The sequence below is a fragment of the Eschrichtius robustus genome, chromosome 21 (assembly GCF_028021215.1).
Source record: "Eschrichtius robustus isolate mEscRob2 chromosome 21, mEscRob2.pri, whole genome shotgun sequence".
NCBI lineage: Eukaryota > Metazoa > Chordata > Mammalia > Artiodactyla > Eschrichtiidae > Eschrichtius > Eschrichtius robustus.
The window spans coordinates 22595647-22608318 of record NC_090844.1 but is presented as its reverse complement, the minus strand read 5'-3'; the positions used below and the strand labels follow the sequence as shown (position 1 = coordinate 22608318).

Here is a 12672-nt window from a genome sequence, read left to right as displayed (position 1 = left end):
GTGTTATATTAAGTGCTGCAAGTGTTTTCCAAACAATATCTGCTCAGAAGTACAAAATTTCAAAATAAATGGAACGTTATATAATTATACGCAACAATTATATAAATTATATGTGCATTTTATTGTATGCACTGTGTATATGTATATATCCATCTATATATCTAGCCGTATCTATCTATATATATCATATCTATCTATTTATAATATCAAGGACAGTGCATGCAATTGTGTGAATACGAGCTAAGGTGCAATACTTTCCCCTCATGTAACTGTTTGAAATAAGCATTAACTCTTAATTCCAACATTTCCTTCTAACCCAAAGAGAAGGGCATACTTTAACATTTTTTTCAGTTGAGTTGGCACCATGCAGGACTTCATCATGAAAACATGCTTGTCATGCTGGTCTTTCTTCAAGTCCTGCTCACCAGGCCCTCCCTTCCTGACCAGGCCCTAAAAGGGAGAGTCACACCCATGGAAGAAAGCAGCTCTTGGCTTTCTTGAGAGGCTTCCTTTCCCCACTCCGGTGGAAGTCTGATCTTGTTTTTTGGCAGTTGCCATGGGAGCGGTGTGTGCTGCAAGGGTGACTCCATCACTAAAACAAATACAGGCAAAGAGCTAAGCATATTTCAGCCTTCAGTGCTTCAAACCCCGAGGAATGAAAACAATCTGTGCAATTTAAATAGAATAAATCCCAATGCCCCCAAGGGAAGCGGGAGTTTATTTTTAGGCTACAAGCACTGCCACCCAGGCTTTAGGAATGACAGACTGAAAGTCCAGATTGGTGTTGAAGTGTGTCCGTTGCACTGCAGATTTGCGGCCCTTAGCTGGGCAGGGAGGCAGGGAAACAAACCAGTGCGGGGCTTGCTTCCCAGCCTCCCGGGCCGCCTGCTCCTGCACCCTATTAGCCACGGCCGCCGTTCGCAGAGGGGGCCTCAGAGCAGACCCGCTTGCTCAGCATCTTCGCCATCCCTGGTGCCGGGGCGTGGTGCGCACGGCCAGTGGCCACAAGCGGCGCTGGGCTGGCAGGTGGAGCCGGCGCTGTGGGATGCGCGGGCCCGGCCGTGTGGCCACAGTGATCACCAACCAGATAGAAGAGGCACCTGCCAGCACGTGGGAGCTGCCCCTGGTGCCCGGCACCCTAGTGGGAATCAGAGGGATCCTGGCGATGGAGGGCGCCCGAGGCCAGCTCTTGCCAAGGCCGTGCCAGTGGATGAGGGCGCATCAGGTCCGCACCAGCTCCGATCCAGGCAAGACCTGGACTGGTCCCCAGATAGCTGTATATACAAGCTAGACAAGGAAGAAAGGCATTCAGTGCCTTACCTTATAAAACATGATTAGGGCATCATAGTCCTGGCTTGGTTTTGAAATGATAGTTTTCAATTATGTTATTATTGGCCATTTATTATTACACATAAATATTAAAAGCCAACATTAAGTTATTTAAAAATTAATAGACTTTTTAAAAGGGCAGCTTCAGTTTTACAGAAAAACTGAGAAGAAGGTCCAGAGAATTCCATGTGTCCCTTCTCCCCTCCCCAGTTTCCCTCTTAACATCTTGCATTAGTGCAGTAGGTTTGTTACAATTGATCAATCAATATAGCTACATTATTATTAACTGAGTCCATAGTTTACATTAAGGTTCACTCTTTGTATTGCACTGTTCTATGGGTTTTGACGAATGCCATGTATGGATCATTACAGTAGCACACAGAATAGTTCCACTGTCCTAAACACCCCCTGTGCTCCACCTATTCATCCCTCTCCCAACCCCTGGCAACCGCTGATCTTTTGTGTCACTATAGTCTGACCTTTCCCAGCATGTCATATAGTTGGAATTATATGGTATGTAGCCTTTTCAGATTGGCTTCCTTCACTTAGCAGTGTGCATTTAAGGTTCTTCCATGTCTTTCATGGATTGATAGTTTTGGTTTTTTTTTAATCACTGAATAATATTCCGTTATATGGATATTCTATAGTTTGTTTATCCATTCACCTATCGAGGGACATCTTGGTTGCTTCTGATTTTTGACAATTAGTCATCGCCCCTTTTTAGTATCTGTAATTAAAAGCTTACAAATCAGAAGTAATCTTAATACCAGTATTTATTAGCCAAACATGATTATCAATGACATTCTGCATCCAAACACATTTGGACACTGTGATGTCACTCTTACATTGTTCTAACACCTCTTCTGCCTTCTGTTCTTGCACGGATCAGGTACACAAAGAAATACTTTCAGAAGTTTAATTATTATAAAAATGATTCCTTTTGTATTGAAATACATCAACTATACTTCAATTTTTAAGTCTCAAGCACAAGAAAAAAAGCAAACAAAAAACCCCCCAAATTAGAAAAAAGGATACCCACTTCAGGTGAACATTTTTTTTCAAATATGGAATATATAAAGTGAGAAGCAAACACTCACTCCCACACTAGTCCCCAGCCCCATTCCCGCTCTCCAAAGGTAACCACTCTTAACATTTTTATATGTATCTTTCTAACTACTTCCTATTCATATACAAGCATTCCTGTATCTTTTTTTTTTTTGGTAACAAAATATATATGCCTTTTGCAATATATGTGTGTAAATGATTTCTAAAGAAGGTGACCTGCTTTTGTTTTTGAGAAAGTGCGTTTGAAAATATAGTCAAATGGAACACTTATTTTAAATCCTCCGTTTGGCATCTTCAATAGGATAGAGCCTTTTGATTCCCTTTCTCCAAAATGTTACCCTGTTCCGTGGTCCCTAGAGCTACACTAAGTGAGCAATACACTGATATCACTCCTGAGCAGGAGAGAGTCTGGAAGTTGGCTTATTCATCTTACTCCCAACTGCAGATTCCTAGATTAGCCATCATTTATCTTCTCTTATTCTCACTACATTCTTGGTGATGCCATCCCTTCCCCAAGAAGCGACTTGTCTCTTCCCTGGTAACCAAAGTTCCACTCAGAGTTTCTCATATAGTTTTAGCACAATAAATTCTTTTATGGGGGGTAACTTTTAATTTCCCCATGTACTAATAGCATAAAGGCTGTTTTTGTTTTTGTTCTAAGCCTATGCACTTCTCTCAGGTATCTATCCTACCAAGCACATCTGCAATTCTTTGGAAAATGGGCATAGAAAATAATACAAGTTCCTAAACTTCAAGAGGGGAAATAATAACCATAGGAGGGGCTCAAAGGGTAACCAAATATTCATCATTTCCATATAGAAGGCCCAGTTGCAGAAACCACTCCCTCTTATAAACCATTGCTTTTGCAGTGATCGTTTACAATTGAAACATCTTTTTATACAATAAAATATGAGTGTTTTTACAATGGGTCTTTGGACCTCTCAGACGATGTTTTATTCTTTTAAAAGCTGTCTTGAATACTCAGGTTTGAACACCATGTCTTATTAAACTGTGCTGGGAAAAGGATCTCCTCTCAGTGGGTGCTCTCAGTAAATGAATGAGCCCCTGCATTGGCACTTGGGTTGGTTCCATTGACAGAGCCTTTGCACAGAGTCAGCTGCATTCTGTAAGTCTGGTGGATGAGCAAAACCATAGTTCAGTGAGAGGCCACTTTATATAAGAAATTCCTGCCTGAGAAATTCCATTCAGTTCTTGTGTGTCTGTTTCAGTAGGCTCCTGAACAGCAACTAAATAAAAAAGTGGAAAGCAGAGTGGAAAGAAGCCAAATGGGCTTCAGGGAGTTAACAGTAAGGGAAGAATGATGGGTTTCATATGATGCATATGGAATATTAATATTTCATTTATCTAAGTTGTATAGATAAGTGTGTATAATTAGGAGAGATTAGGGATCATCTTTTTTTTTTTTCCCAATCATCTAGCACTGTTACCAGCAAATGGTCACATTTGTTCTATTTCTAACCACTACATGTGTAATATAAGGAATTGAGGTGGAAGAAAATACTACAATGGCTCTTCTATTTGTAAAATCCCTAAGCCCACATGTGCAACAAAAATTAGGGCATATGTAAGTGGTGGGGTGACAGAACAGTAAAGTCAACCCAGTGCATAATCACATGGTCTCGTTATATTCCTAAATTCCTAAAATCAAGTAGGTTAGAGGGGACTATTTTCCAGGGCCGAGTCTCCCATAGATAAATTACTAACACCATGAATTACTTGGCCAAATGCTATATCACTGTTTAGATTATGCTTTGATACAATAATTAAACAAACAATTTGGTCACTGAACAGCCCATTTGTAAGTACATGCGGGCTACTCATAGGTATGGAAGGTACTCTGCGACCCTGAGATTCTAGGATACTTTTGAATATTTCCAGGATGTCCACCCACTTGGCACAAACTGTCCGAAGGGGACAACTAGCCAACTGCTCTTCCAGTGAGCTCCGTGTACCACAGCAATTCAATCTAACAAGCACAAGTAACCTGAAGATTTGTTGCTACTTCTTAGTTTGAAATATCTTCAGGTTCAAGAGCTCTATCCCTTCTGTATTCACATCAGGTTACATGAACAAAATCAAACACCTCCCCTTAGTTAAACAGGTCAACAGCCTGCTACAGCCAAATACATGTTAAAATTTTTGTGTCCATTGGAAGGACACAGACCAGTAGGTAAATTCCTAATTTTATTTTATTTTACTTCTTAGGCTTTTTTTTTTTTGGTCTGGAGAGAAAATTGATTAAAAAAGAGTTTTGCTTTGGGGTTTTTCTTTTGCTATTTATATCCATGAAGTCAATTTTATATATCTTATTATGGCAATAAGCTGTTATTCGTAAAATGCTATGTTGTATTTTCTATGTGAGCATTTACTTACTTGATTTGTTATGTACCATTCCATTGTCCATCAGATGTGACACACCAACCTAACTAAATTCCAATAATATCTCTGATGATATTTTAACCACTTGTTTATTAAGCAATTTTAAAGGCACATTGTTTGCTTTAAAATTCGATACAATCATCTGATCATTTTCCTTTCAATGTGGCTAATAAAAATACAGGAAGGGGTTAGATATTTACAGAAAGTATCTCAAGTAATTGGGAACAATTGGTGCTTTCACATTTGCACATTTCTTTTTGGAGGGAAGGTAATAAAACCCCTAAGTAATTACAGTCAAATAGCCCTCCAGCTGTGTCATTCTGAGCACATAAATCACATCTTGTCAATACTACATCAGTAAATGGGCCAAATAACAGTAATATATCTGAATTCTGTATAACTATTAATAGAATATGAACAAGTAAATCTGAAATCTGAAAGGGTTCTATCCGGAATAGAATCTATTTTCATAAAAGGAAGTGAGAATTCGAACAAAGACAGAAAGAGTTTATTTCTTGCCATGCACCCTCCAGGTTGTCAGAAAAGTCTTGTTAGATGTGCCTTAAGAGGATGGGGAGGAAGACCCTCCTATGTCCGTGTATCTCTGTCCACATTGTGTGTAATATCCTCCATGCCATCCTAATGTCAGACAGAGACAGCCTTTTCTGGACCTTATGGATTCTGAAGTCCAATTTGTGACTCTGACAATACCTCTATGCTGAGAGAATGTAGCTGTCTAGTTTATCTACCGTTGCAGAAACAGACGCAATGCACAGTATACACACCTCTAGCCCTCATTTGTCTGAATTCGACTTTTAATAAGTATGGAACAGGAAAGCCACGCTTTCTTTCTAAAGTGCTTCAGAACATGTGGTGGTGGCTACCCCTTACATAAGTCAGCGTGTGTCTATTTTCAAACATTGGTGGTCCCTAAGCATTTCTGTCTTATACTTTTTGTTAAGTGGATGTATTCAGGAAGACATTACGGGATAAAAAAAAAAAGCCGCATCGTTCATTCATTTATTCATACACTTATTTGATAAAAAATAATTACCAGACTCCTGCCATATGCCAGGCGCTCTGTAGACACCGAGGATGCAGAGGTGAGCGATATCCTCACCGGTTTTGGTGGCAGTTGAGCATCCATCCAAGACGTTTCCTATAATGTGTGTGAAAAGAAGCATCGCTCCCACCGCCTGCCAGATATTCCCGCTTTACCCCGAAGTGGAGAGGAGGTCCTCAGGGTGACGTGTCCCTAGGCGCCCGGGGTGAGCGACGGGGCCAAGCGTGGAAGCGGGGCTGCGGCCGCCCGCGGCGGGAGCCCCCAAGTCCGGGGACCCGCTCTCCGGGCGGGGCGAGGCGGCGCGCTCCGCTTCAGGCCGCGCCCTCCGCCGGGGCCTCCAGGGGGCGCTCGCGCCCAGGCCAGGGGGAGCGCGGGTTTCCTCAGAAGGTGGAAACTCGGCTGAGAAGCCGTTCCCCGCCGCCCGCCGGCACCCCGCTCCCCCTTCCCGCTCCCCGGTGCCCCCACCTCCCGAGCCGAGTGAGTGAGGGCCGAGCGGCCCCGCCCCCGCCGCCCGGAGTGGACCCGGTGCCCGCGGAGCCCGAACTCCCGGCTGGGGCGTCTCTTCCCTCCGCCGGCGCCGAGCAGCCCCGCAGCCCGCGGGGAGGGCGGCGCGACCGCCGACCCAGCCCACGGCCGCCACGCCGCCCTGGGGACGGACCCGGCGGGCGGAAGCCCAGCCCGCCCTCGGGGCCGCGCGTCAGGTAAGAGGGTGTGGGCCCTGCACCCGTCCCGGGCTGCGGCGCGAGACCAACCTTTGAGGCGCAGGCGTTCGCCCGGAGCCGCAGCTGCTGTGTAGGAAGAGCTGCGCGCGGCGTCTTAGTCTGGGGAACTTTGGCCCCTCGTCTCGCCCCTGCCTTCCGTTCGGCTTGCTCGGCCCGGCGTGGGTGGGGAGGGGCCGACTTGCGCGTCCTGAGAGGAATCGGGGGCGGGGAGGCGCAGGGTCCCGGCTTGGGTGGCAGCGCCCCTCGTCCCGACGGCGGCGAAGGGCCGAGGGAGGGCTGTGCTGGGTTCCGGGGCTGGACCCGCCGCCGTGGGACTCAGCCTCTCCGCCTCCTAACCTCCCCTTCCCCGCGCTTACAGTGGGTTCCAATAATATTTAATTGGCTCTCGGGTTTAAAACTCATCCATAGGCTCTCAGGTCCCTTGATTCAGCCAAGTTCCTCTGAGCTCCTTCCTCGGCTAGATAAAGTGCCGGGGGGGAGGGGACGGGGGAGGGGACTGGAGGGACGCCTGAAGCGCTGGCCTGAGCCGACTGAAGAGGTCGGGACCCGCGCCGTCACAGACGCCAGAGGACCCTTAGGGCGGAGTCCAGGGGCACAGTTAGGAGGTGGTCCGACCGAGCCGCGTCGAGTGAGTATTGATCACCGTCGAGTGAGGAGCGGGCTGGCCCCTGAGAAGTACTGTGAGGAAGATGCGTCCCCCATCCCCTCGAAGGAAGTGGGTGGCCTTTAAGGCTCTAGTTCCCCCACGCACACCCCACCCCCCGACCTCCAGGCCCGAGTGGCCCCTGGCGGCCGTGCAAGCCTGGCTTTCAGCCCCGGAACTTGCCAAGCTCCCGGAAGAGTCCGGGCTGCAGAGGTGGTCCCCGGGGGCCAGAGCTTAAGAAGTGCTGCACATCCCCGGGGGGGGGCGGGTCCTGGAGGTGGAGGGAGGAAGGGTGGACGGAGTAGTGGGGCGGGGTAGGGAGGGGTGAGTGCCCTGGGAGACTTTGAGAAATACCCCCCCCCCGCCCCCGCGACGGATCCATTGATGCCTTAGGATTCCGGCGCCTTTTGGGAAGAGGTGCCTCTGCTTCTTTACTCCTGTGTTCAGAACTATGCAAAACCAACTCTTCATCCTCTTGCTGCTCTGCCAGGATTTTTAAAGCACTGCTCTATTCTTGGCTCACTTGGTTCTTGGTTCCCCAAATAGCAGTTTTGAGCTGTCCAAGGTATTTAAAAGTGTTCTCCTTCAAGTGAGACTGAACCCTACTCTTCTGGAAAAACTACCCTAACTTCAGAGGAGATATTCTTTTCTGCCCATTCCTTCCTTCTGCTGCCCTCTTAACAATCCCTGTTCTCAAAGATGTTTGTGTTTCAATTTTTGCTTTATGTGGAAACAACCTTCCCCCTGCACCCCCCAAAAAACTTTCCTAGAACATAGGTGTTTCAAACCCATGACAGTGTTTTGTAGTTAGTATACACTGGCTAAACTGCATAGTAACCCCCCCAAGAGCCAGAGGCAAGCAACAACTTTACTACTTATTTTATTTAATGCCCTTCAAGTTTAGGAAGGTCCCATTTTTATTACCCAGCAGATAAGACAGAGCCCTGGATGGCTGTGGCTGTGATTAGATAACTTCTGATGTTTTCATTTCCCTTACTGAGCTGCTGCTTCTAGATTAAATTCGTTTTATTGCCTGTTCTTTTTTTTTTTTTTTTTAAAGCCGGGCATGGTATTTTTTTTAAAATTATTTATTTATTTATGGCTGTGTTGGGTCTTCGTTTCTGTGCGAGGGCTTTCTTTAGTTGTGGCAAGCGGGGGCCACTCTTCATCGCGGTGCGCGGGCCTCTCACTATCGTGGCCTCTCTTGTTGCGGAGCACAGGCTCCAGACGCGCAGGCTCAGTAGTTGTGGCTCACGGGCCCAGTTGCTCCGCGGTATGTGGGATCTTCCCAGACCAGGGCTCGAACCCGTGTCCCCTGCATTAGCAGGCAGACTCTCAACCACTGCACCACCAGGGAAGCCCCTGCCTGTTCATTTTTAAAGAAAGACTGACAAAGTCACTCTAATAGATCAGGGGGTCTGAGCTCAGAGTAGGTCAAAGGTGCTCACATGTAGGGAGATGGTTAAAAATAGCAGGAGGGGACTTACCTGGTGGCGCAGTGGTTAAGAATCCGCCTGCCAATGCAGGGGACACGGGTTCGAGCCCTGGTCTGGGAAGATTCCACATGCTGCGGAGCAACTAAGCCCGTGCGCCACAACTACTGAGCCTGCGCTCTAGAACCCGCGCTCTAGAGCTCGCGAGCCACAACTACTGAGCCCACGCTCCATAACTACTGAAGCCCGAGTGCCTAGAGCTCGTGCTCTGCAACAAGAGAAGCCACTGCAATGAGAAACCCGTGCACCCCAACGAAGAGTAGCCCCTGCTCGCCGCAACTAGAGAAAAGCCTGCGCGCAGCAACGAAGACCCAACACAGCCAAAAATAAATAAATAAATAAATTTATTTTAAAAATATATATATAGCAGGAAGGTTGGCAAGTACAGCCAGGTCACCTGCGTTAATTGTGCACACTAATAAAGGCAAGAATCTCCTCATTTATCTCTGGTGGGAAGTTCTGATGGTTTCACGGGATCAAACTGAAACTGCATCAAAACTGGGTGGAAGTATCCATCCACAGTCGGAGTGGCTGTTGTATCCTGGATAGTTTTTAAATGGTCGGATAGGAAGAGCTTGCCTGCAGTGGAACCAAAGGTCTGCTCACGTGTCAGCATGTGAAAGCGCTCATGGACATCAACCCTATACCGTTCCTGTGAGCGCTCAGTCTCGTGTTTATTCTTCCAGACACACTCCCAGCATAATTTATTGGGAGCAGGAGCGATGGGGTCCAGTGTGCTTCCAAGCATAAGACAAGCACTTTCCTTGAGCTTCTAAATATTTATTTAAAAATAGTTGCTCTGAGATTTGTGAGTTGTTTTTTAATTGTGCTTAAAAGACTTCCTATTTATTTCCAGATCTCTGGTAGCAACATGGCATTTTGCTTGAATCATTGGTTTGTCTTAAGGAGACCTTGCTTTGGGAGATTTTGATTAAAAAGTGCCTTGTACTACAGGGTTTCTTGATCTGTATGTAGACTTCTGATTTTAAAATATTGCATTTCAGTTAGTAGGAAGCAAAGATGTTATATGTTTCCAGAAAAGTTTCATGTAGTATTCCAGAAAATAGAGGCTTTGATTCATCCCATCATCAGATGATTGGAGTCCATCATAGTGTCTGAACAGCTTTAGATTATATTGACTAGAAGGAATAATCACAGAGAAAAAAAAGGGTTAATTGGAATCTTTATTCTCATCTGCATTTGAGTCTTTTGCAACCCAACTGAATGTATTTATATGATTTGCACCATGCATTTCTCTGTCTTCTCTTCACAAATTCCCTGAAATGTAACACTCTGGACCTTTATGGTCACCTTTATTTACATGAAGAAAGGATTTTTCCATTTGGAGATAAACATGTTGGAGGTGGGTAGTTAATATTGTGTATAATCAATGTCCCACATTTTCAGAGGGGCCTCAATCCAGAACAAAGAATGAGAAGAGGACTCTGATGGTAGCTGCCCCACTGATTGGGAGGTCTCTATACCAGTTGGGAAAGTCACGTCATGAGTCTTTGTATTTTTTAATCAGATATATGATCAGAGGATCTGTACTGCATGCATTTTGAAGAGAAAAGGGGCCGAATTTGTCCTCTATATTTACTTTTTCCATGTTTGTCATGTTAATATTTAAAAAACAACAAACAAAAACCCCATTGTATCCCTGCAGTAACCCATATTGCCTTGGCAACAGTAGCTAGCCCAGTGGAGTCACAAAATATCAAGACAGAAAATTTTAAACGCACTTAAAATGTCAGATGGTTCAAGATCATCCTGTAATGCATTAGAACTGACCTTCCAGCATGTAATAGAGTTGCTTTTAACTGCCTTTCTCCTGATTGAATGTAGATGGGAAAGACAGATTACAGAACTTAAATTCTTTTTAGGATGTTCTAAAATTTTATGGTTTTTCTTTTGAGGGAAATATTCTTTGAAAATTAAGGGGGTTGGAATTAACAAATCCTTTCTTTGAGTGAGGTGTTCTTATGGAGATTGGTGATAAGTCCAAAATCAAGCTCAATCAACGGGTCAGGCAAGATGTGCTATCTTTTCTATGCTATTTGAAATAGACAATATATAGTAGAACCTCAATTAGCATTAAACTCAGTGGATATATGCTAAAACTGTGACTGCAGAATAAAAACATAGTAATGCCTATATATACTTGAAGTCTTTTCTGTACTAGAAATCTCATTTATGTGGGAGCTTTCTGTTTAGTGTATGAACTACTAAATATATACGAAATATAGTATATGTTTTCCTTAAGTTAGCAAATGCTGCGAAGTTCTGCATAGACTTCATGACCCAACTGTAGGACATTTTGGAGTAATGCTTTCATCTCTTTTTTCTTCCTCTCATTTTAAAATCTCAATATATTTTTCTGTATTGTTGTATTGATTTATTTTTGTTTGCTGCTACAAACTCCTTCTTTTTTTTTTTTTTGGACTGAGGAGAGGAAAAAAACTAGTAACTGGATAAACCTATCTTTCTCTTCCTTCCCCAGAGAAAAGAGCTGAAATGTTGTTAGCCCAGATTATTGGCTCTGAAAGAGCCAGATAACTCTTTGAACTGAAGTGAACTTCTCATTTCAGAGGTCAGAGTTCAACCTTCTTATTTCAGCCTTGAGAAAATGGAAGCTGAAGTTTATGTGATTAGATACTAGTTGATGACACCATCTGTGTCCTTGATTATTCAAAACACTTTTGCCAATTGGGTATCAGGTGTTTAGAAAGGGAGGCAGCTGTAGGTGGAATTTCATATGGTGTTACAGTGTTACAGACTAATGATGCCAATTGAAATTATTTATGTTGTTAATCATTAATAATAAACATTGCATCGTATCATAAACATTTTATCCTTTAGTAAAGTCAAGCTGCCACTCATCTACATTTCTACGGTCAGATTCCCAAAGCAAAAATCTCTTAGTTATTCTACTTTTTGCTAATTACAAAGTTAAAATTTTTTAGCAGAAGACTTCTTGTTTCTCAAAATGGAGGATTAGGTTAGTTGGATCCCGTTAAAAAAATTGAAAAGTTGAAAAGACTTGACAAGTGGGACTCTCTGGCTAGATTTTTGGATAAAAGACTGTTTTTAGAACAATATTTGGAAGGGGTGGTGGGAGTGGGGAGTCAAAACTGCCTATGCTGCGGGGGAATTGAAGACAGCACCCAGCTGACCAAGGTTGTTAGCCCTGCTCAGGTAGGAGGGACAGAGGTCAAGTCCAGCAGGGAGGGCAGTTCTGGAAGACTTTCCCTATAGCCTTTAACCCCAAAGTGCAACGGCATCAGTGTGAGTTAAGCAGAACTAAATATGCCCTTCTGCATCACAACCACAAGAGACTAGAAAATGCTACTTGGAGGTGAGCAGAACAGAAGGAAGAAGGAAAAGAAAAAAAATTCCGTAGAAAATTGGCCACAGATCAGTCCTCACAAGCATTTGCATTTTGGGCACATACAATCTGAGGGAGTCAGAGAAAGTCAAGCCTTAAATTTGGTTTGACTTGGTTTCCAAGTAGTGGAGTTTCCAAGAATCTAACCGGCAAATATAAAACACCAAGGAGGAAGCATATTCATCTCAGGCCGCAGGAAAACCTCACAGGCAGTTTTCAAGGTCAGTGGCAAATGTGCAATTATAGGTAACCAAGCTCACAAGAAAGCAAGACAATAGGAGGGAGAATCAGCCAAAAACAGGACAGCAGGAAAAGGTTGTATAGACTGCTGATATCAGAATTCTCAGGCTCAGATTATAAAGCCACTTTGCTTACTGGGTTTAAAAAAATAAATGACAATATTGAAAATGTTTTCAGGAAACAGAAAACTACAGAAATAAGACAGATTGGTTAAGGAACCAAACAGAATTTATATATATTTATTATAAACTCTATGTATTTGTTATAAATTATATATATTTGGACATCTTTGGCAGCAGATTGGATACTAGAATACAGCAGAAGAAGTTTAG

The 12672-nt window shown here is 44.1% G+C and overlaps 2 long non-coding RNA genes across 2 annotated transcripts in view; one reads left to right on the top strand and one right to left on the bottom strand.

Annotated features, from left to right (window-relative positions):
* Positions 1-1204: 1204 nt before the first annotated feature.
* Positions 1205-7012, bottom strand: LOC137755964 (uncharacterized). Its single transcript, XR_011072136.1, has 3 exons — positions 6610-7012; positions 5849-5953; positions 1205-1287 (listed from the first exon to the last, which is right to left on the bottom strand). It is a non-coding gene; the product is annotated as an uncharacterized lncRNA (long non-coding RNA).
* The window catches only part of LOC137755963 (uncharacterized), a 39601-nt gene continuing 33426 nt past the window's right edge, over positions 6498-12672 (top strand). Inside the window, exon 1 of the long non-coding RNA XR_011072135.1 lies at positions 6498-6558. This is a non-coding gene — a long non-coding RNA (uncharacterized lncRNA). The remainder of the gene's footprint in view (positions 6559-12672) is intronic.